Raw genomic sequence first — 25337 nt, forward strand, 5'->3', positions numbered from 1 at the left:
GGAAAAGGTCAAGGTCAAGATCCAGATACAGGCATGAATGTCCCCGCCTCCTAAGTAGAAACAGGTGGAGCCGAGAGGAGATTCCGAGTCTGAGGACCGCCCCTGCCACAGCACACAAGTGGGGGGCAGGAGAGAGGACAGGCCCAGGGACAGACAGGGGATGGCGGACAGAGTCAACATTTCAAACCAGGTCCCCAGTATTCCCGGTCGACCAGACTTTCTCAAAGTGGATTCCAGGAAGCACTAGTCCCAGTAAGATGCTCAATGGAAAAACAGGTTCCCCTGGGCAAAGAAGCCTGGGAACGCCGCAAACTAAATCTTGCTTCTGGAAGGTCATAACACACACCAAAAGCTCTGAGGAGCTGTGCAGTCAAGAAACCCCATTCAGGGACTTCCCTGGCGGTCCACTGGCCAAGACTCCGCACTTCCAATGTAGGGGGTCCCGCTCCGATCCCTGGTCTGGAAACTAGCTCCCACATACCACAACTCAGAGTTCCCAGGATGCGACTAAAGATCCCACGTGCTGCAATGAAGATCAAAGACTCTGGGTGCTACAAGTAAGACTAGAGCAGCCAAATAAACAAATAAATGTTTTAAAAAAGAGAAAGAAACCCCACTCACTTTATCTAACACACCACTTCCTAAACTTCCTTAGCCACAGAACCATTTTATCAGTGAACACACTTTGGGAACCATTACTCTTGCCTAACCAACTTCACCTGTGGAGCAAACCATCCACGGGAACAAAGGAAGGAAACGACCCACAACAGAACAGAGGCCAGACCCTGATCGCGAGCTCAGAGTGAGTTCACCTGAAACCTGGTGAGGACCACCCGGGGCCAACGTGTGGCCCTCTGTCGCCCTGCCAGCTTGTCAATAGCATGTGACTGTCCAAGCACCTCTCGTCTTCATGGATCACTCACTCTCCCAAGATGCGGCAGCCCAACTCCTCTGGCCTGTCAGCGGGTGTGAACCTTCCTCTCACCTCTCCTAGATTCCTGGGACTCCTCACCCCTTCCCTCCCTCTGACACCGACCCAGGTACATCCTCACAGGACCTGCTCCCAATAGTCCATTTTCTTCTGAGACACAGCTTTGATCCTATCATTTTCCTGCTAAAACCCTCTGATGGCTCTAAGGCCATGATCTTGGACCATGTATGGTTGAGCTTCTTAGCTCCCCCCCCCCTTCCTGCTCCTATAAACTGTGTCTGTGCCCACACTTTCCCCTCTGCCAGAAATGCTCTTCCCTCTTTCCTCTAATGGCACTGAGAGACCAGAATCTTCGAACTGAAGCCCCAATCTGGCCTTGTCCTTTATCTCTACTCCTTCCCACAGGGCAGAAGGGGATCTTTAGGGATCTAAAGCCCTGGTCTCGAACTTCCCTTGTGGCACAGTGGATGTGGATCCACCTGCCAATGCAGGAGACATGGGTTTGATCCCTGGTCCAGGAAGATTCCACATGCCGCGGAGCAGCTAGGCCCACGCAGCACAACTGCTGAGCCTATGCTCTGGAACAAGAGAAACCACTGCAATGAGAAGCCCCTGCTCACCACAACTAGAGAAAGCTCTCAGGCAGCAGCAAAGCCTCTGTGCAACAAAACCAAACCAAAAAGCCCTGGTCTCTCCCTGGCCGTGCACACGGTCTCTGGAGGAACAGAGGCCTCGCAGACACCAGCCCCTCCTATGACTGCCTGTTGCCCCAGCTCCAAACTCCCATGGTGCCCTCCAGTGACTAGGTCCTAAGCCCTAGAGCTAAGTAAGGGGTCGGCGTGACCATTTTCTCCACAGTGATCATCAAAATCAAGTGAGGCAATCAGTAAAAATACGTAATCCCAGGCCTCTGCCCTAGGGAATCTGACTTGTCAGATCTCAGGAAGGACCCACATAAATAACAAGCAGCCCAAGCAGTTCTTTCTGGACAAGTTGGGTGGTGGGGAGCAGACGGGGCCGGCCTGTGCATCTTCACAAGCTTGGGGCCTTCGGGGAGGTAGTAGCCCTTTCCCACGAGGTCCCGCAGGCCTGGGTTGTTCGACTCCCCAGCCGTGGGCACAGCCTTCTGGGAGGTCCTGCTGCACAGGGCACTTGTGAAAAACACGAAGAAAAGATCAGCGCTCAGGTTCTTCTCACTTCAGAAGGCCCCATGACATCTGCGCTCCATTCACAGCCTGCTAAATATGAAGGCTGTGAACCTTCATGTTTCATATGAAGATATGCTAAACATATCTTCATTTTCGGGAACCCAAAGGGCATCTGGACTGTCACTCTACCAACTTTCTCACAACTTCTGAAACCAACCCAGGAAAGAGGTATTTTACACTTGGGCTGTGTGGCCTCCCTGGAGCAGACACCTGCAAGCTTAAAGCATCTTAATCTCGTCCCTTCGGCGGCTCTAGGAAGCCAGCGGTGAGGCAGAGTTTCCTGGTCTGGTCAGGAAAAGGCTGCCTGGGCCCTAGCTCAGCTCTGCCAGTGACTTGCTGGATGATCTTTGGGTGATGACCATCCATTCTCTGGATACTGGTTTCCAGTTGCAAATTCCAGGGGTTGGAACTCAAATGAACAAGTGTTCATTAACCTCATCACTTCCACCAACCACCACCACCACCACCACGGGCCAACCAGCTTCTGCTCCAGAGTTCCTTCAGCAACTGATAACACTATCCACCCAGTTATGGGAGCTGACAGCCTCGCTCCCCTTCCTTTAATCCCAGAGTGTGCACACATGCGTGCACCCACACACACGAGGTATTAATAGCATGTGACTACCCATCCATGGGAACCTACTCAAGCATCAAGCCAGAGTCTTTTCTGAAGTACTTACTTGTTTAATGTAAACATTTCCTGTGGTGTGTCAAGGCTACTTTCCATTCGTTTCAACCAATACTTTCTGGACATCCACTGTGAAGCGGGTCAGGGAGGTGGGAGGTGATGATGGGATGGACACAACGGTTCCTGACCTCCCTGCTGAAAAGGGCAGGACCCATGTGAAAACTACGCTGGCTCAAGGCTGTCTAAGGGACTGGCTGTCCCAGCGGCTGCACGCAGAGCTTGTTCACCAAACAGCCTCTTCCCACTCGCTGCCCCTTATAGCCCTGCCGTGTCTCCTACACGGATGGGAAGAGTGAACCCCGGCCCTTTCTGCCCAACCTGACAATTCTTTCCCCTACCTTCCCCCCTCGAAGCTGCCAGTGCTCTGAGAACCCTCCAGCTCACAACCCTGAGATGGGTCAGGGCTCGGCAGCCATGGAGGCTCCTGACCTGGAGCCGGATGCCTCCTGGGTCTGGCGCCAGGGCGGAAGCCTTCCCACATGCCCTGCATACCTCCTGCCATGAGGCAGGGGCCGTCCTGGGCAGCACACCTGGCTCTGACCTAATGACAAAGTCTAAGTGCTCAGACTCCAGGAGGGCAGTGACCAGCTCTGCCTGGAGCCTCATAGACTTGCCAGCCAGTCTCAGAGACAGCGTGGGAGCCTCGGGCAGAGGCACAGGGAGGAGGCAGAAGGCTGAGCCAAGGCCCCCTTGCTGGGTGGCGCATGGCGGTGCTACCACAAACCCTTGGCCCCGCTGGGTCGGCTTGTGTGTTTTCTTGGCTCTGAGAGCCGGGAGGCAGGGTTACGTAAGCAGATGAGCAGATGTGAGCCTGTCCTCAGCTCCTCCTGCTAAAGCTCCGCCACGTGGGCCTCTCAGCTGGGAGTCCAGGTCACGGCCTTGCGTGTAAGTCGCTCAATAACTTCAATGTGCGAGCTCAACTCAGACAAATTCCACTGCTTCCTAGCCCGGCACAGCAAACCCAAACACATACGCGCCCCTCCGTCAGAAGCCCTGCAGATCAAGAGCCAGTCCAGCATGGACGCCCTGCCACCCTGCCAGCCAAGCCACTGGTTCACTCCTCAGGTCTCAACCAAAGAGGCTGGAACATCCAGTTACGGCTTCCCAACTGACCAGCCAATTGGTCAAGACAGTCCTCGGCCTGAAGCAGGGTGATGACAACGGTTCACCAGCCCAAGACAAAACGGTTAACGTAAGGGCTATGTGGGGCTTCCCAGGGGGCTCAGTGGTAAAGACTCTGCCTGCAAAGCAGGAGCCACAGGAGACGCAGGTTCTTGGGCGGGGAAGATCCCCTGGAGAAGGAAACAGCAGCCCACTCCAGTACTCTTGCCTGGAAAATCCCACGGACAGAGGAGCCTGGTAGGGGCTACAGTCCATGTTGCAATACAACTGAGCAACTGAACAACAACAAAAGACAATGTAGGTGGTCCTTCATTAAGCTCAAAGAAATCAATATATCAGAATGCCCGTTCTTCCAAGAGGAAGTGTTTCTTACTCATTAAATGTTAAGATCCCCTTTCTTTTATGAAACGATCAGAGTGGATTTTAATGTTGAATTGATTGTTTTTTAATTTAAAAAAAAAAAAAAAAACACCTTACTTGGCAACCAGGGGTCAGGATTCCCCAGTTTTAAGAAAATTTTTCTTGAGTGATGAAATTCCCATTTTCGGGAACTAGCCAATGCCCAAAACTTTGTGACTCAACCAGCTGGGATGTTGGAATCTCTTCCTTGGCCAAGCCTCAGACCTAACAACAGGGCACAGCCCCTCTTCAAACCATCCCTCCCGCAGCCCACCCCATCAGCTCCCCTGCGGTGCTGCTCCTTGGACTCTTTGTGGGGGAGCCATTTTCCTCTGGACCAACCTTCCAAAGACCTGATGTAGGTTGGAAGCCGAACTAGGCACTATGAAATCCCCAGGCACAGGAATGACAGCTGTCTGCAGTGGTCTTATCAACCCACGGTGGCCCTTGTGACCTCAGACTAGAAATGAGAAGCACCGTCTACTGCGAGGGGCTTACACTAAACGGTCACTCCAACAACTTCATTATCACCAAGTCAACAGCTGCCTGGCCGCAGCTCAAACATCACCTCCCCTTGGAAGCCTTCTCAGACCACTCAAGGTTGGTCCTTACTCGTCCTCTTCCTTCGTTAAGGACTCGGAGCACCATGTCCATTTAAGCGTGCACCTAGTTAGCACACACGACTTGCCAGTCGGTGCCAGGCACACACGCAGTGGGGGTTGGGTTAAGATGCAGTCTTTGCCCTTGGCCAGGAGGGAGACTAGCAATGCAAACACAACGCCGAGGGTGACAGCGGTGAGGATAGCGGAAAGGGCACAAAGGAAGGGGTGTCAACTCTGGGGCCAGGGAACAGAGCTAAGGAAAGCTCTGCAGAGAAGCAGCGGGCTCCACTGGCCCCCTCAGCTCCACCCGGGAGGAGAGTCATGAGTGCCCACCTGGCTGCCGTGGACACGGAGAGCGCCAGCAAACCTGAGCCGAATGGGTGGTGTGCAGTTCTCCCTGCCTCCAATGCAAGAAACGAAGAGGATTTCCATAAACCTTGAGAAAACATGATGAAGGCTGGATTTACAAGAAAACACGAGAGAACGTGATGGAGGAGCACAGGACAGAAAGCCACCAGACGGGACTGCTCATGGTTCACGGTAACCGTGTCTCACTGGGTTTTAAAATCCAAATCACAAAGGCTCCCAAAGTACTGGAAAGCATTTCTTAAACCAGATGTTCATGCTCCTTTTCTTTATATGTTTGGGTATATCTTTAAAATCGAACAATAAATATTTAAAAATATAACCCAAGGATAAGAAGTGACCGCCCCCCCCCACCTTCTTCATCCCTTTCCCAATAAAGAAGTGTCTTCCAAAATAAAGACTTCAAAACATACAACTCCGTGACCAGAAAACAGGAATCATCTACTCTAAAGGCTGGCCTTCTGGGTCTCAGGCACACTGCATGCAGGACACAATTTCAACACCCACTTGTTTTCTGCCAACTCATCATCCAAGTCTCTGTTAGACCCTGAGGGGAGAAACGCTTTTTCAACAGGAAGCCGAGCACAGTTGTGGTCTCAGAACCCTGCATTTGGGGGCAAGGAGAAAAACAAAGTATGTGCTCAAAAAAATAAAAGAGCCTGCCAGAGCAGGTCTACAGAAGAGAGCCCAGGAGGACGAGGGGAAGCTGGGCAAGCCGGACAACACAGTGGGGCCAGCTGCTTGCCCATCCATCTCTGTGCTGAGGAGCGTCCCTGCCACGCGCCTGAATTACCACATTGAGTACCTCTTCCAAAATATGACCTGAAAGTGACCTGGCCGGGAATGAACCTCAGTGGAACTGCCTATTCTTGTGACCTGTCTCTCTCCCACTAAATTCCCACCCAGCCTTCACACAAAGGCCAAGCTTTTGTTTTATTGCATGTGCTTTCAAGATATTGTTGAGGTTTCCATCTACTGTAGAGGTTCTCAAGTTGTGGAGTACACAGACAGTCAGCTGGGGAAGCATGTAAAATTGCAGATTCCTGGATCTTCCTGCCCAAAGCTTCTGATCTGGTAGGTCTGGGGTTGGGGCCCAGGACTCTGCCTTTTACAAGTACTCTAGGTAGCATTAACATAGGTCCCTAGAGTATATTTTCAGGAACGCCGGTTTGCAGGCTCACCTGCTAACTACCACCTCCCTCCCACCCCCATGAAGCTCTTGAAGAGTGAAGCACCAAGAAAAACAACTTATGCTCAGGAACTACTGTGTATTGCTGCTCTCAGACGACGTTTCACTTGTGGCTTTTGCAAAGCGACAGATGAAATGGCTGTGCTGGGCTGCCGCATCTGAATATCTACATTTTAACTCTGCCTGACTCTTAACTCTTTAAGCCACATTTTCTCTTTCTCTTGTTTTATTTATGTTGATCCTTTCTTATGGTATGTGGGTTTTTTTTTTTTCCATTTATTTTTATTAGTTGGAGGCTAATTACTTTACAATATTGTAGTGGTTTTTGCCATACATTGACATGAACCAGCCGTGGATTTACATGTATTCCCCATCCCGATCCCCCCTGCCACCTCCCTCTCTACCTGATCCCTCTGGGTCTTCCCAGTGCACCAGCCCCGAGCACTTGTCTCATGCATCCAACCTGGGCTGGTGATCTATTTCACCCTTTATAATATGCATGTTTCGATGCTGTTCTTTCTAAATATCCCACCCTCACCTTCTCCCAATGGTGTGTGTTCTTATGCCATCTCAAAAACCTTTGTGAAGTAGGCAAGGGAACAATCCTTCAAAGTTCAAACTTTGAATTTCAAAGCTTTTCCAGGATCCTTCAGGCCAACTGGTCCATGCTCCAGATGCCTACGAACACTCTTCACCTACCAATGTTTCAACCTTTATGAGCCCACATCCAAGCCCCCGGGGAGGAGGGTGCCAGTCTATCTACCTGCTTCCTCTAGTAGACCCTTGTCTCCTTGAGGGCAGGGGCTATATACCATTCCTTTTGAACTTGGAACAGTTTCTGAAAGAACAAGCTATACAAATGTTGGTGATCCCCACAACACATTCAACTATGAACTAAGAACCTGAGTTAGCAGAATTGAAAGCCATCTTGCCTATACGATGCTTGAGAATCTAGACTGTGGTCCTAATTACACACCTACACCCAAGGTGACCATGGGTAAGAAAACTCTCCCTTCTGAGCTCTAAAGATGCCTTTGGTTTCCAGGTATAGCACCTAATTCATGACCTACGGGCACATCCCCCACCCTACATTTTAAAATAAGTTTCCTCCAGATTCTCGCCCTATAATTTTAGACACAGTGGTAGTGTACATCCTCATCTTCTAAACAATATATTGCTATTTCCTCATCTAAACCTCACACTGCCACATCAAACAGGTGCTTCCCCAAATACCACTTGTTCCTTGAGAGAATAACTCCAAAGCTCAAAGTCTAACATGGGTCGTAAAATCATCAGAAAAGCCTTGGATGTTCACCTAGTCCAGGATCCTATTACCAAGGGCACCAAGGCCTAAACCTAAGGGAGTGAAGTCAAGGTCAGATTCCATCACCCTGAAGGGTCAGAAGCCACCTTGAAACAGGCCTCTTGGATAATCCTAGCAGACCAGGGCTGGAGGGACCTTGAGAATTATACTTTAACCCCACTGTTACACAAAGGCCAGAGAGCCTGATGTATTTCTGCAAGGACACTTAAGATTTGCAAAAAAGATATCATCTCCTTATTAATCCTTTAAGGTTCTGATGATCATGGCTGCATGTACACAGTGGGCAGCAGATCACAGCTCACGTGGCCCTTTGCTTTCCCTCCACTGCGCCCAGCGGTATATTCCATTTCAGAACTCCAGGGTTCAGAATTCCTGGGGATTCTGATTCAAGGAGCCTAAAAGTGAACCCAATGTGACATCGCTGATCTAAACCCTTCTCAAACGTATTTCCACACATACATGGTCAGGGTTCAAAATTCAGAGTGCGCAGTAGAAATAAGGATAGAGAATTAGGAAGCCCTGGGAGACCCCAGGACTGGGGGCCTAACAGTACACATCTGTCCTGGGGTAACCCAAGGAGGTTTCTACGGGCACAGAGATGCAAGGCCTGAGATCAGGAAGCAGTGCCCAGTGATCAAGGCTTTTACAGCCCAGTAAACAGGCTTCCCAGCATTTGTCCTCTAGGGAAAAACTGTCCCAGGAGGAATTTCTGCTTTGTTTGGTTCCAGCCCAAATGCACACTTCCTCCTCACCCAGCCCTTCTCCTGCCAGGCTGGCCTCCCTCCGTTGGAATTTGTGGAAACTGCGCCTGCTCACCGTTATCACTACCAGGAAAGGCTCGGGAGGCCTGGAAATTCCATGTTAGCCCCAGGATGATCCGGTTGTCTCTCTCTCCTCTTAGAACTAGAGCACTTCTGGAAGGGATGATTTGAGCTTCTCAGAAAGGATTAGATGATATAGACCTGGGTGTTATTTTAAGACCTTCCCCTGCAGGCAGAGGCGGCCTCCCAGTCTCTTCTGGGTCTGACACTGTCAGCCTGGAGCCAGTCACCAGCGGGTAGCCCAGGGCCTGCCAGGCCCAGGAAGGCGGGAGCCACACTTCCCTCCACTCCTCTCCTGATGACTTTCCCCTCCCTGGATGCCGGGGGAGAGCACTTTGCTCTGCACCTTCTTCTTTGTTACAAAAGGTGTGGAAATTTGACACACGGTTCTATAGGAACTAAATGCAATTTCCGAGGGAAGCAATGCAGTGGGAAAGACCAGGTTCAAATCCCTACTCCAGAAGTAGAGAACAGACAGGTGGACACGAGAGGGACGGGAAGGATGGCACAGATTGGAAGAATGGCACTGACAAATATGCACTACCAAGTGTAAAAGAGATAGCTATGGGAAGCTGCTCTGCGACAGGGGGCTCAGCCCGGGGCTCTGCGATGACCAGGCGAGGGGTGCGGGGTGACTGGGAGGGAGACCCAAGGTGGGGGCATACATGCATACTTACAGTCAATTCACTTCGCTGTACAGCAGAAGCCAACACAACTTTGTAAAGCAATTATACTCTAATAATAAAATTTAATAAAAAAGCAAAAAAATCCTTATTCTACCTCTGAAAAGCCACAGGCATGTTTCACCATCTCTGAACCTTGTCTGTGATACAGCACAGTGCCTAATGCATAGTGGGTTTACAACACGGATTTGCTGAATAAATAGATGAATGATACCTGCATGCGGACCTTTCATTCTAAGAGGAAAAGTCATTCTTTTTTTTTCCCCAAAGTCATTCTTAACAGAATTCAATAGAGGCTAAGAAGTCATCAGACAGACTGCTGTGGAGAATCACCAGAGCTTAGTCATACCAGCACAATTTAAAATGTGGACTAAGGGTATTCACGTAGTTATAGAAAAAGGGTACTGGCGAGGGAAAGCACAAAACCAAGGGGAAAAAAGTATTCCATTCAAACAAAAGATAGCATGGGCAGAGTGAACAGATAGAGGACAGGCTGAGAGAAGAGACCTGCAATGTCTGAGACCAGCAAGAGATTAGAATCCAGGATGTATAAGGAAATCTTACATGTCATCAAGAAAACCACAAGAGTCCCTGTGAAAAAACAGCCAAAGAAGAATTATGAATAAGCACTTTACCAAAGAAGACTCCCAAAGGCCATCAAGCATATGAAAAGATGCTCCAGCTCATTTGTCATCAGAGAAAAGCAAGTTAAAACAAGAGCTCACCCAGCATATCTAATCGTTTGGCAAAAAATGAGGAAGTTCGTTAATGCTAAGTATTTGTAGAGAGGTAGAGAGATGCTCTGCTCTCCGCTGGTGGAGATGTAAACGGGGGCAGCTGGTCTGGAGCCGTATCTGGCACTCGGGGAGCAGCATAAATCCACACACACGTCCACAGAGGACATGGAGAAGGCTGTTCCTTACATCAGAATGTGTGAAGGTAATGTGGGAGTCTGTCATTAATGGAGAGAGAAAACTGGGATGAACATCACAGACACTAGATTACACATGGCAACGTGGATGGACCTTAAAATTAAGGCTGAGCGTCTGGAGCCCAGCTTCTGGTTTCTAAACACCACTCTCTACTAAAAAGAACGAGAGCTCGTTGGAGAAGTGGCTGATTCTGGGGCCGAGTCAGAACAAACAAGAGGAGGCTGGAACATCTTGATTTGCCTAAAAGTAAAGGAAATGCTCAGAGAACAGAAGGATGTGCCAAAATGACCCAGGAGCTAGCCTGAAGGTGATCTCGTCGGCCAAATCTGGGATGTACATGTTTAGTCGCTCAGCCGTGTCCAACTCTGCGGCCCGAGAGAGCCTGAGCATTAAAAGAAATAATGTTAATGAAGAATTATGAACTACTGAACAAAGGGTCTATAACTCTGTACTAATATATGAACAGGAAGAAGGGAAAGCTCTTCCTCACAGGAAAATGCCCACTAATAAACGTAGAAGCAATGATAGAATTAGATCGCCAACCACCATAAAAATAATCGATTCCAGTAAGAATCATTGATAGGTGCTAAAAGCCAATGAGTGAACGTTTGAGGAATAACAAGATATTCACATAATCTCAAAGTAAATGCACATAAGACACACCTTAATTAAAAGGGGTAAAATAACAAACTTGAAAATGGAGAAACAGCAGGGGCCACCATAATGAAAAAGATCAAAGTTCACTTGGCCAATAAGTAACAAATTAACAGCATGTGTTTCTAGATAATATGTACTGAGAGGAACTCAGCAACATTCACCCAGTATTCTTGCTGGAAATGCATAACCTGAACCTCACCACAAGGAAACATCAGACTCAAATTGAGGGGCATTTATAAAACAACTGTTCTGTGCTCTTCAACAATGTCAGTGTCATGTAACAAAGAAATGTCAGGCATTTTTCCAGATTAAGACAATAAAGAGACATGATGATGGAATAAAATGCATGCTCTTCAATTTCCTTTTAGTACAAGGACAATCTTGGGACAAGTGATAAAATCTTCATAAGGTCTGTAGATGGGATAATAGAACATTTTCAATGTTGATTTCTTGATTTGGTCATTGTACTAACTCGTTATATAAAAAAAAATTCTTGTTTTTAGGAAATACACACTGAATATTTAGGGATAACAGGGCATGATTTGGAATATCACACATGCACATACATGGAGAGAAAGAAGAAAAAAGCAAATACAGCAAACACAAACGTTTGGGGAATTCAGGGGAATCCAAAGGCTATCCAGAAATTCTTTGCAAAATTTTAACAACTTTTCTATGCATTTGAAGTTATGTCAAACGTTTTAAAATTTGAAGAAAAAAAAAGGAAGAAAGAAAAAGCAGAACTGGGTAAAAAAAAAAATTTAGACTCAAAATGAGCTATAAAAAATACCATTGGGACTTCCCTGGTGGTCCAGTGGTTAAGACTACAAGCTTCCAAAGCAGGAGGGCACACAGGTTTGATCCCTGGCTGGGGAACTAAGATCCCATATGCCACATGGCATGGCAAAAAAATAAAATAAAATGGTTTATAAGTTAAAATAAGTATATACATATACTATGTGATCCACTTACACGGCATTCTCAAAAAAATAAAACAAAGTAATGATCAGTCATCAACAGGGGTGAAGGGTGAGAGGAAAATATGACTATAGGGGGATTTTGGGGGGGGTGAAAAAATATTTTACATCTGGATTGTGGTAGTTTTATATATATGTGTGTATATACATATAAAAATTCATAGACCTATAAGCCAAAAAAGGCCAATTTTATGTATATTAATTTTAAAAATTAAATTTAAATTAAAAATTGCATATATATGAAGCAGTGGCTCCCATCCGGCAAGAGTAAAAACCAGATATACACTAAACACTTTAATGCCCATGGTGGGGTTGGAAAATGGAAGTGGGAATGAGGATCAAAGAGAACAAATAAATAAGCCAAGAGAGTCCTTGATGCTAACAGGCTATGAAATAAAAAGTTGGATGGCTGGATGGAAGGGAAGAAAAGAAAGAAGAAAGTACACGAGGGAATACATAGGGGAGTGGTGGAGGACGGCGCAGATGTGTCCCTCCAGGGCTGCATGGGGAGAGTGGAGTTCTGACCTCTGGAGCAGACCAAGGTCCCTGAAGGGTTTCCGCAGTGCTGCGGGGATGGGGTCACCAGCCTGACCGCCGGACTCCAGCCAGCACTGGATTGGAGTACAGCTCACTTCTCCACTCTGACTTCTGACTTCACAGCTGCCTGATTACACATAGCGCTGCCGGCAGCCGGAGAATGCTAAGCCAGTTGACAACAATTTCAACCTTCCAGTAGCAGAGCAAAGTTGAGCATTCCAGCATGTAAATATGTCTCGTGGGGGGTTTATTTCTGAGTCAGCTGACCCTCTGATCAGTTTTGGGGCCCTGACTGCATTTCTGGATCTGCAGTGCTAGTTACCAGTACACCCTTCGCTCTCCAAGTAGAACCAGGCCTTGGACTGTGGAAAGCTTGCTGCCCTGCAGGCCACCTGGGCAGCCAGCCAGCCATGCACTCCTGACAATACCTCTTTGGCATCAGGACCTCTTTGAATGCAGCCTGTTCCAATTTCTTCCTCTAAGGAGTGGAGATAATAATGTGTTCTCTCCATGTGGTAACTGAGATAACACATATACAGTCTTATCACGGTGTTTAGCACTAATACATGTTCAATAAATATTACTTCGTACTAACAGATGTTCAATAAATATTACTTCGCCTTCTCCCCTGACTCCCTAGAACTTCAAAGCATACAGATTATTACAACTCTGTAATCACAAGTGGCTGAAATTTCACATTTCTACCCTAATTCATCAGCATCGATGATAGATTTAGAGCTCAAAGGGTTCTGTGGGTATGATATAAGGCTTCTTACAACATATAAGAGCTGAACAGTGATTCTGTTTGTTTTTTACTGTCAGGGACAAGTACTAAAATGCTAAAGAATCAGCTTAGAAAAGAATACCAAAAGAAATTTTTACAATCTTGGAAACACGAAGACCATCATAAAGGAAAAGACAGACTTAAATATATAAAACTTTTATATGATCAAAGATACCAGAGATAAAGTTAAAAGACACAAGACAAATGGAGAGATCATATTTGCAAATGATATATTATAAAGGAGTAATATCCATAGTCTTAGAAACTCCTATAAACATATTTTAACACTATTAGAAAAATGGGTAAAAATATGAACAAGTAATTTACAAAAGAAATACAAATGGCCAACTAACACAAACATTTGCTCAACACCACCAGTAATCAGAGAAACGAACTAAAACAAGATACCACATATGACCATCAGATTGATAAATGTAGAAAGAGTGATAAAATCCAGTGTGGGAAACAGGCACTTTCCATACACTGCTGATGAGTGTAAACTAGAGGGCAAGTTAACAACATTTATTAAAATGTTGAAAGTACATGATCTTTAGACCCAAATCAATAACTTAACCTTCCACCTTAAAAAGATGTTTAAGGAAAAGAAAAATAAACTAAACATAAAACTAAAGCAAAACAGAAGGAAGAAAATAATAAAGATTAGAGCAGAAATTAATGAAATAGAGAACAGAAAAATAACAGAGAAAATCGATGAACCCAAAGTTGGTTCTTGGACAAGATCAACAAAATGCCATACTTTTGGTTAGACTGATCAAGGTGGGAAAAAAGAGAGATAGAGAGAGACAAAATTACCAAACTTGGGAATGAAAACAGAAATACTCCTAACAACTTTGGACTGAAAAAAAAAAAAAAAAAGGATTATAAGAGAATACTATGAACAACCACACCAACAAATTAGATGAATTAGATGAAGTAGACAAATTCCTAGGAAGACATAAACTATCAAAACTGACTGAAGAATAAAAAGAAAATCCAAATAGACCTGCAACAAGTAACAAAATTGACCCAGTAATCAAAAAGCTTCCTACAAATAAGAGTCCAGGCCCAGACAGTCTCATTAGTCAATTTCACCAGATATTTAAAGAAGAATTAATACAAACCCTTCACAAACTTCTGAAAATTGAAGAGGGAACTCATCCCTATTTACTCTTGAGGCTATGTTACTTTGATACCAAATTCAGACAAAGATATCAGGAGAAGGATGAAAAGGGAAACTACAGATTATTTGCCAATTATACTTCAATAAAGTTGAGGGCATAAGTTTGGGTAGACTCTGGGAGTTGGTGATGGACAGGGAGGCCTGGCATGCTGCGATTCATGGGGTTGCAAAGTCGGACACGACTGAGCGACTGAACTGAACTGAACTGAAAGCTGAGGGGAAAACCCCATAGATCAATGACTCTTATGAACAAGAATTCTCAACAAAAATATTAGTAAACTAAAGCAAGAGGTATATGAAAAGGATGACATACCACAACCAAGTGGGATTTATCCCAGGGATTCAAGTTTGATTTACACCTGGAAAAGCAATTGTGTGTAATATACCACATCGATAGAATGACCAATGACAAAAACCACATGATCATCTCAAGAGACACAGAAAAGCACTTGACGAAACACATCAACACCTACTCATGATAAAAACATTCAGTAAACTAGGAACAGAAGGGAACTTCCTCATCTGATAAAAAGCATCTGCAAAAATCCCACTGCTAAGATCATACTTAAAGACTGAATGTGAAAGACTGAATGTTTTTCCCCTAAGATAGGAAACAAGACAAGGATGTCCTCTCTTACTCATCTATTCGACAATGTGCTGTAAGTTCAAACCAGGACAATTAGGCAAAAAAAAAAAAAAAAAGAGTTGCTGTGAGAATCACTGAAAATAATGCAGATGTAGTACTTTTCCCATGCTTGGCATGTAAGTAAGATGCTGAGTAAGCATTATCTGTTGTGGGTGTGGTTGATGTGGTTTTTGCTGGAACCTAGAATCCTAGATTCACAGTGAAAACCCACTGATTGGGTTTTCAAGCTGACCAATTTACTTGTGATCTGGGGCCTGGCTATGGGAATTAATGGGAGGGTCAGCTGGGTGTGGATTTGGCCAGTAACTGACTCCACCGGGGCTCAGCGTGCAGACAGTCACCCAGGTCTACACGGCTGGCCCTCACAGGCCAGCTGTCCTGCAGCCCAGACACTCAGCTGCATCACCAGGCAGGAGGAGACACCAGAGAATATCCAGGCCAGCCCCTTATCTCATTTAACAGCTGGGTAAAGTGAGGCCTGGGGAAGAGAATGTGACTTCTCTCGGATCACTCAGTAGGCGGGCGCCAAGATGGAACTTCAGGGTGTGGTATCCTGGCTTCCTACTCCGGCCCCGGGGTAGACACAGGCTGTCTAGCCCCATGTCTTAGTTTTGTAACAGTACGCTGGTGCAGGCCCAGCCTGAGCCCGCTTATGACCAGCCCAGCGCCTGTTTCTGTTTGCTTGTTTTTAACGCAGCCATTCTTAACTCCTGAGACTCCACCAAATATCCAGTGCTCCCTCCGGCTTCTACCCTGACCACTCAGCTATGGGGTGGTCTGTGATGGCCTCGACCCAGGACGCTGACAAACAATGATCCCCTGGAGGAGGGAACGCTGTGAATGACCACAGAAGCCTGGCACGCCTGACACACGGCAGCCCACACTCCAGGCTCCCGGCGTTGTGGATCCAACAACGTGGAGGTCTCTCCTTGGGGCCTGGGGTAGGTCTGTTCAGATAAGCAGGCCACCGTCTCTACCAAACTGGCTAAACTCTGCCCCTAAACTGTGGATACAGCCTCAGCCTCCTTCTCCTGACTGCCCTGGAGCAGAGAGAAAAAACCTGCATTTGAAAAACATTTTACTTGGCAGCCTACTGTGTGGAACATACACCTTTGCTGCCTAGGGAATGTGTTGTGCGTTGATCAGAATTCCATCACCAAGTACCTCAGATCGTTCCATCCTCTTATCAACCCTCTGAGGTAAGGACAACCTTTCCACTTCACACAGGAAGGAGGTCTTGCCCTGGGTCCCACAGGAACAAGATGTCCACAGCAGCTCTGGCCCAGTTCCAAACAGATCCTGGGAGCACCCCATTGAGTCACAGCTGATTGCTGAGGAATGCAGTAGAAGAGAGGACATGAGGAGGGGCTGCAAGGCTAAGGAAGCAGCTGTCACAGGCTGAAGGCACCTCGTCTATTTGGTGTAAATCTCTGGTCACTGACATCACTAGCTCTAAAGTCATTCTAACATTTGCGGAAGTGGTAGGCTGGCAGGCTCCTGTTTGTCTACAAAAAAGACATGTGTATGGGGTGGGGGTAAGGGGTGGGGGTGTGGCTACAGGGTCAGAAACAACAATTCCGGTTTGCAGACCTCGGGCTACTGATCAACTTATTTATATCCAATCTAATTTAAAGTCTTTCTTCATCTGGGCCCTGTGTCTGGATCCCATAAACCAGGGCTGTCAGAGCAGAGTTCATGCAGATGGGTTCATGGTCAGGTGCCCAGGCCAGTCCATTAGAGCCTAACATGGGTTCTGCGTTTGGTATTTCCAGCAACCGATCTGCAGTGTGTGAGATCAACAGCATTGTAAAGCCAGGCTTTTAAAGCTGGGATCTGCCCCCAATCTACAGGTGGCTCCACAAATAAAGAAGGAAAGGTCCTTATGTTGTGTAAATCAACTCTTTGGCAAAGGTGTGTGAAGTGTAGAAAGAGCCACGTGTGAGGTTCCTCTGTGGATACCCAGTAACCTCAGCGGGAACTGCCCACAGGAAATGGCTTCTAGGAAAAGCCTCACATCCAGAGCACCTGCAGGGTCCTACACAGGAAACTACACACACACACACACACACACACACACAGCTGAGAGCATTATGTGTAAGACTCCAGATAAATCTGACTTTCCCTGGGAACCCACACTCTTTAGAAGTTAAAATCCCTAGTGTTAGTGGCTCAGTCATGTCCAACTCTTCGTGGCCTCCTGGACTGTAGCCCACCAGGCTCCTCTGTCCATAGGATTCTCCAGGCAAGAATACCAGAGTGGGTTGGCACTCCCTTCTCCAGGGGGTCTACCTGACCCAGGGATCAAACCTGGGTCTCCCACATTGCAGGCAGATTCTTTACCATCTGAGCCACCAGGGAAGCCCCAGCCTAGGAATTTATTGAGCCAGCCAAAAAGTTCGTTCAGGTTTTTCCATACCATCTTACCCCAACTTTTTGGCCAACCCAATAGAATTTAGGGCCTGTGGATTATTCCAACCCTACTGGAAAGTGTGAAGCAGTGTCGTAAAGATGGCCATATCCTCTGGCCTAGAAATTGCCCTCTAGGAATTTATCCCCAGGAAATAATTCAACTGAAACAAGAAGCAACATGCAGCAAAGATGATCTATGATGGGGAAACACAAGATATTGGACCTTAAGGGAATAAGCCCCAAGGATTTCAGAAAGGAGCCACAAAAGATAATTCAGGTCACATAAGCAATAGTTTATAAGATAATGCTGAACAAATATAGTAGAAGGCAAAACGATTCCCACTATGGTTGCAACAGAGTATAGTATGTATGCATCTGGAAAGTATGCCGGTAGATCTATGGTTTTACTACAATGGGAAGGAGTAGAATCATGCATATTTAAACATTGAATGTGGTGACACTGCACTTTCAATTGAAGAAGGAAAAGAAGCAGGAGAAGGAAGAGGAGGGGAAAAAGAGGAAGAGGAAGAAGATGACTAGGAGGAGGAAGAAGAGGAGAAATTTTACAAAGTAAAAGCCAAAATCTTCACAAATAAGAACTATTAACACTACTGATAAGAGATAATATATCTATATCTATCTGGTGGCTCAGACAGTAAAAACCTGCAATGCGGGAGACCCAGGTTCGATCCCTGGGTTGGGAAGATCTCCAGGAGAAGGAGATGGCTACCCACGCCAGTATTCCGGCCTGGAAAATTCCATGGATGGAGGAGCCTGGAGGGGCTACAGTCCATGGGGTCACAGAGAGTCGGACACAACCGAGCAACTAACAATACTACCAGTAAGAGAGAACGTGTATTTGGAGCTTACTCTGCGTTAGGCACTGCTTCGAGCCCTTCTGTGCCTACTAACGTCACAACATCCATGAGGTAGATTCTGTTATTATCCCCATTTTACAGGGGAGAGCAGTGAGGTACAGAGAGGATGAGAACTTTCCCAAAGCACACAGCTGACCAGCATGATGGGAAGAAACACTGCCCACGCCATGTCAGAGGTCACCCACCTAAAAGCTTTATGCCTGCTTAGACAGGGAAGACAAGAGTCCTCAACGGAGGCCTCATCACAAGACCCCTCAGGGGTGGGCAGTGAGCCCCTCAGGAGCTCCCGCAGGGGGTCACATGGCACACAGAACCAGGATTCCCCCCTAAAAACCCAGACTCCAGGAGGAAGAGGAAGAAGCGCACTAAGGACCAACAGGCGGGCTTCCCAGGTGGCGCTAGTGGTAAAGAACCCCCCTGCCAATGCAGGAGATGTAAGAGACTCGGGGTTCGATCCCTGGTCGGGAAGATCCCCTGGAGGAGGGCATGGCAATCCAGTCCAGTATTCTTTCCTGCAGAATCCCCATGGACAGAAGAGCCTGGCAGGTTATAATCCATAGGGTCGCAGAGTTGGACATGAGTGAAGCAACTCGGCACACACACTTCAGAGAGGGGAGAAGGGACCAAGGCAGTCAGGATTCGTTCGCAATGATTGAGCTAGAAGAACCAGAATGCAGAATCCTCGCTCCAGAGGCCCTTGAACTCCCCACACTCCTGCCACTCTTCAGACCACAAGCATCTTTTTCTGCACCTCCCCCTTCTTCTTCCTCCCTCTGGGCCCTCAGTCTAGCTTCCTGGGCCTGCCCTTGTCCACACACTCCAGCTACACGGCCTTCTCTCTCTTTTATCATTTTCCCCACACCCTGCCTCAACTTCCTGTCCCCTCCGGCCCTGCTGGGGACGGCCTCCCACAGCCGGGACTTTGGTTATGGCACTCTCCCCACGTGAGAGCAGCTAGAGGTGACAACAGGCAGCAGACCCCTGCCCTTCCCAACCAGGGAGACCGTTCAACACACTGAGAGACCTTCGTTTTGACTCCAGCCCTGGCCCAGACCAGTCATCCGGCTCCCTGCACCTGCTCAGTGCCCCGGGAGCACCCCTGCTTCCTCTTATCTTTGCAGGGTCTGTCCACTGCTGAGGGATGCCCCCCGGGTGGAGCCCAGCCTTTGTTCATGTCCGTCTCTGTGACCAATACGAGTCTGATGAATGAGCAAAGGAGTCCCCATTCATTCTCTTCCTGGGCAGGGGGCCTCCTGCCTTTGGGGTAAGTACTCAAGGCTACCCATTCTGAGACAGGCAGGGACCCTGCCACGCTGCCTAAGGTGCTCATTTGAATGCGGAGAGCTACCCAACACCTTCACGCCAGTGTCCGAGCCTTCTATAACGCAAATACCAGTTACCCTGAGTCCGCCCTAGCTGGGAGTCCTTTCCTGTTTTCTCAAGCTGACAGTATCCCGAAACACAAGGGCAGAGCTGCTGTTTCAGGATGTCAAGGGCAAAAGGACGGTATGCAAAACAGGAAGAAACTTTTAAAGAAATGTTTAAAGGCATTTTCAGAATGCAACCTGTCATGAGGCCAGGCAGTCACTGAATCTTCTGCAAGGGTGCCTACCCGTGACCCGGAGACCCATGTGGTGGGGCAGGAAGGAGCCTGACCTCACACCCTCGTGGTCACACTGGTCTGACATAACCTTGCCCTTCCTCCTCAGTGCAGCCTCCCCTTCGATAGCCGGGCTCTGTGCCAAATGACCCTGGGCAAAGTCCCAAATCCAAAGTGTGCCTCAGAAGAGGAGAATTTAGCTCCAGAAAGGACATTCAAAGTGGACTGACTTCAAAGCAGACACCTTGCAAAGAGCCTGAGTGCCAAGCTCTGCTGGCCTCCAAGGCTTCTCCTGATAGGACTTTGTGGGAGCCTATAGATTCTCGCTTCCTGGCCCTTCTCAGATCTCAGGACCGTCTGGAGAGGGGAGGTGGGAGAGCTGTGCTTGTTCGCTAGTTTGTTCCCACACCTCCTGCAGACAGACACAGTCCCATCTTAGCCATGTCATCGGAACTGGATTAGCTAACTGGTGCTCACCCAGCACCTTTGCCCCAGGGCCACGAGGCCTGTAAGCCCAGTCCAGGGACTCGGCTGCTAAGCAGACAGACGGAGATATTACTTAGGAAGTGGACTTCTAGGACATCACGCCCACCACAGAGTCGTCCTGCAGCCTGGCCCCTTGCCCCCACCCCAGGCACTTACTTCCTGCACCGAGGTCTTAATCAGAGTTCTAGACACAGCCTTTATTCAGCAATAAGTGGTAATCATCTGCCACCACTAAGCAAACCTGAATTCTCAATGAGTCTATCCTTCAGTAAGACTGGTTTAAAAACCAAGCCCTTTTCAAAAAGTGTTCATCCCCTTTTCTTCCTTTTCAAAAAACTCTACTATGGAAACAATCCAAAAAGTATGTAAAGTTTTATGCATGAGCCTCACTGAACCACTAAGAAAAACCAAAAACTGTATGTGTGTTCAGCAACAGTTGAAAAATAAAAGTTATACCCTTTGTTGTTTTTAAAGGTATAGGACCAAGCCCGTGATAAAATGTTAAGTGAAAAGATCCTGGCCATCAGGCCATCTAGATCTATCTGTACCAATGTATCTGTCCATTTGTAAAGATGTATCAGCTAAATTCTTAAACATGTACAAGACAAACTTTGCCAACATGCCTGGTCTAGGTATAGGAATATACATGTGCTTTTCAACCTCTTTTAACTTCTCAAATATTTTTCAATGAGCCCGCATTACCTTTCACAAAAAGGAGGAAAAGATTACCCGCTCTTCGAAAAAAAAAAACAAAACAAAACAGGCCAAAGTCAAGACCCACGGCCCTGGCCTCTAATATCCCAGTGAGACAAATTCTCCTCCTCTCTCTCTCTCTGAGCTTTGTGAGGGGCTTGGAGAGGCGGCAGGGGGAAAGAGAAGCAGCTACGTTACACACCCAGACCAGACATTAAAATCCCTGCCAAAGAATTCAGCAACAGCCAATAATACAGCCCCTGGCCTGCATCTGTACAAGGAAGGGGCGGGCAGGGCCAGGCTGAAAAGTGGAACCTGAAACACTGCGCGTGTGACTCAGCCCTTCTGCCTCCTAAGGACGAATCCCTTTAGGCCACGTTCACCCAGAACCAGCTTCTTGCCAGGCCCTGTCCCCTATCCTTCAGGCCACCACGACCTTCCAACTTGAAGGTCTGGCCTTTAGAACATGATCGAAGATCTCTCTCTTAGGCCGGCGACTGCGCAGGCCCAGGTAAACAGAGAGGCCCCACAACGGAGGCTTTTGCAATCACAGCCACGGTCCCTCCCCAAGTTAAGGTACAGGTGGAACCCTGTGGATGTCACCGAATCCAGTCGAATGCCCTGTTAGCTCCTCGGATGTCTTGGTCTGGCTTACAGTGAACTCATCACCTGGCTCACATGGGCAGTGCTAGAGGCAAAGGTAAAAAGATCCTCGAGGGAGTTAGCTCTAGGGAGGACCACTGTCCTAAAACAACTGGAATGCTGCTTAACCAGATAAGAAGAACTGGAATTTCCAGGTGGACGTAGGAGCTTCAAGTAGAATTTCCATTTCCACTTCAAGAACACTGATCAGGAAGCCAGGCATGGGAGGCAAGGTAGAAGGGCGTGAGTGAAGAAATCACCAGGTCTGACTTAACCACAGGATGCCTGGGCCCCCTTCACACACTGGCCAGAGCCCAGCTGAGCTTCAAGGGGATGAGACTCCTGGCCCTGCCCCCAGGGTCTGGAGGGTCCCCAGGCTGGAATCCACGGAAGATCCGGGATTAACTGTTTTGTCTTCTCCAAACCATAAATTTGTCTAGTCCCAGCCTGGAAACCCCTACTCTGCTGCTAACCAAAGACCATAATATCCAACCATACAGCCACTGATGTATCATTACTGTCATTATAAAGCAGCAAGTTAAAGATTACCCAGCAGAGCTAATGCAAGGCTTCAGAAATTAGAGGAACATTTTCACCCAATCAGATAAAACCAGGACTGGAAAACTTTGGTCCCAGCTCTGGGTTTCTGAATAAGAGAAAGAAAGAAGAAAGGAAGGAAGGACAGGGGTTGGATAGGGAGGCAGAAAGACTAAACGTGCTTGGACACACTGTGGCTTCCCTAAGTGACATCAGTATGGTTTAATTATGCCTCCTCTGCCCAAAAGGGCTTCTCAGGTGGCTCCATGATAAAGAATCTGCCTGCAATGCAGGAGATGTAAGAGACGCGGGTTCAATCCCTAGGTTGGTAAGATCCCCTGGAGGAGGGCATGGCCACCCACTCCAGTACTGTTGCCTGGAGAATCCCAAGGACAGAGGAGCCTGGAGGGCTACGACCCGTGGGGTCGCAAAGAGTTGGACACAACTGAAGTGATTTAGCACATGTACCTCTGCCTAAATTGTGAGTTCCAAAGATGGAGGCATTTTGTTGTCTCCCTCTCCATAGCTCTAGCACTCAGCCTACGAACAGGCACACTGTCAAATCCAGACAAACTGTTACCATATCAGACCTCTCAGATGGACCCACCTGTAAACCTAGCAGGGATCTTCCCAAACTCAAGGCCACATTAAGCTGCCCTGAGCTTCTGCACGAAGGGTCTCCTGGGCAATAATTTTTAAGGAAAAGCATTAGACTGGGAAGCAGGATATCAGTTTTTCTAGCCCCAGCTGGCTACTGCCTGACTGAGTGGCCTGAGGCAAGATCCTTCCCCTTTGGCATACTGCATGACAGGGACCAGAAAACTGGAGACCCATCCTGGGATGCTGTGGTTCCAATGCCACAGTTTGAGTCCCATCTTATGCGTGGCTCGGGCAGCCTGTAATCCATGGAACTTTCACCCAGTTCATCAGGTGGAGACCCCCATGTGCTTGCTCAGAGTCTGGGTCAAATTACAACAGGCAGGAGACACTTCTGCGACCATCAGGCTGCGTGGAAAATAGTGAGCCAAAAAATCATGGAGGGCATTTCTCCATCTCAAACTGTCAGACAAGAAAGCAAGTCTGTGTGTATGTTAGGGAATTATTTTCCCCAGGAAAAGCAACAGGATAAAACTGGTTTAAAAGACTGTTACCAAACCTCCCAAAGCTTAAAGGTCTGGACACAGGGGAAGTTCCTAGTGCCTTCCCAAGCCCCAGGATGAGGCTCCACCCCAAGGCAGACGGGTACGAGGTTCCAGGACTCATCCCCAAAGGAGAGAGACAGCCCTTTCCCGAGCTGAGGCCACACGTCTTCTAGGTACACTATGTCCTGTGTGTGATGATGGGAGGGTGGGACCTGTGTGCTGCTGGAGAAACACCTGGGTGCTGAGAGCCAGGCAGAAGCCCAGCAAGTGCTCTGTCCTGCCAAGGGCACAGACTACGGCAGAGGCTCGGCTGACAGCCCCCTGAAAGCTGGGGAAGAGGGCTCATGGAGGGCCCCGGCAACCTGCAGCTGTCGGCTGGCCCAGGCGCCCACGCCTCTCTGGTGCCCACCTCTAGATCAGAGTCTTTGTCTGAACATATGAAGAGGATCTTGTCAAAGTGGAGCTGGGGAAGAAGGGCCTCAGGTTTGGGCAGTCCTCTACTCACACCCTCCCGCCGCCACCCCAAGGGCTGAAACCAACTGTCCAGGTCAGGCTGGCCTCCTCTAACCAGTCCTACCCAAGCCACTGCCCACCCCTCAGCCAGCCCCTCTCTGGGCGGGCAGTGCCAGTCAAGTACGTTGTGCTGCCGCCAAATCCAAGCAGAGATAAACATTCCAGGAAAAGTAACTCAGCGCAAGGCCGCTACTCCTCCCAGGCTGACTACATCTCAGGGAAACACCCAGGCAGCCAGAAAAGGGAGCCTCAATGCCATGTTCAGCGTGATGCTGCAGAGCCAGCGCCTACAGGCCTGGACTCCCTGGGAGGACTCCCTGGGAACTTGCAGGAATCCTTAGCAAAGAGGTGGGAGAGACCCACCTCGCCCCTAAAGCTCTCACTCCCGAAAGCCTCACCTCAACCCAGCAGGGATCTGGGGACAGGGCCTACTCTGGCTCCAAACACTGCAACCTGCCCTGATGGACAGGAGAGACAAAAGCAGGACTCCAACTCTGAAGCGTACTCAAGTCTGGCTGAGGCTCTGACAACCCAGGACAGATTGAACAGGGACTTGTGAGCAGCCCAGCCTGGGGTCTGGCTCCAGCAGGAAGGGCATGCTCGTCGCCCATCACCCACCAGCCAGGACAGAGCCAAGCATCGGGCACAGACCCTTGGATGCCAGAGAGTAGAGCCCAGTTGTGCAAAGGAACTGCAAGTAGTGAAAAGGTCACAGCATCAAACCCCGAGGGTGCTTTCTCCCAACGACCTCAAAACCACCATGCCAGGCCTTTAGCTGACACCTGCCCCGCCGAACAGATGGGCTTGACTCCCCCAACCCACACAAACACGTCCCTGGAGACTTTCAGCTTTCTCAAGGCCCTCTCCTAACCAGGAACCTCCACACTGCGAGCATCCAGTCCTCGAACCTAAGGGCTCAATAACAGTGAAGAGAAGTCCTCCGCCCTCAACTCCCAGAGCTGCCTCGACAGGAGCCAAAACATCAGGGTCCCAAGCATGTCACATTAAGGTGGACGAGCTAGAGAAGGCCCAGGGCCTCTCCCCACCCCAACCTCCGCTCTCCAAAACTTTATCTCTCAGGAAGTCTGTTTGTGCTGTCAGAGTCAACTCAGAAACAAGTGACTGGCCACCCATCACCAGAAACATCATTACGAAACAAAACAAAGTGAACGCAGGCCACCGCGGCCTCCCATGCTTCATTGAGAAGGTCCCAGACTTCAAACACCATTCTAATGAACTCTGGGGTACTTTCCTTTAATCTGCTAAAGGATTTCCCTTTCTTTCTACATAATATCTGGGCAACAATTAAAAACAGAAGGTCAAAATCTGGCCTCTTTGGGGTCTGCTGTTGTGTTAGTCGCTCAGTTGTGTCCGACTCTTTGCGACCCCAT

The 25337-nt window shown here is 48.3% G+C and overlaps 1 protein-coding gene across 1 annotated transcript in view; it reads right to left on the reverse strand.

Annotated features, from left to right (window-relative positions):
• The window catches only part of B4GALT1 (beta-1,4-galactosyltransferase 1), a 53547-nt gene that overhangs the window by 25646 nt on the left and 2564 nt on the right, over positions 1–25337 (reverse strand). The gene's annotated exons all lie outside the window — the stretch shown is intronic.

Source organism: Muntiacus reevesi, chromosome 10 (assembly GCF_963930625.1).
Source record: "Muntiacus reevesi chromosome 10, mMunRee1.1, whole genome shotgun sequence".
NCBI lineage: Eukaryota > Metazoa > Chordata > Mammalia > Artiodactyla > Cervidae > Muntiacus > Muntiacus reevesi.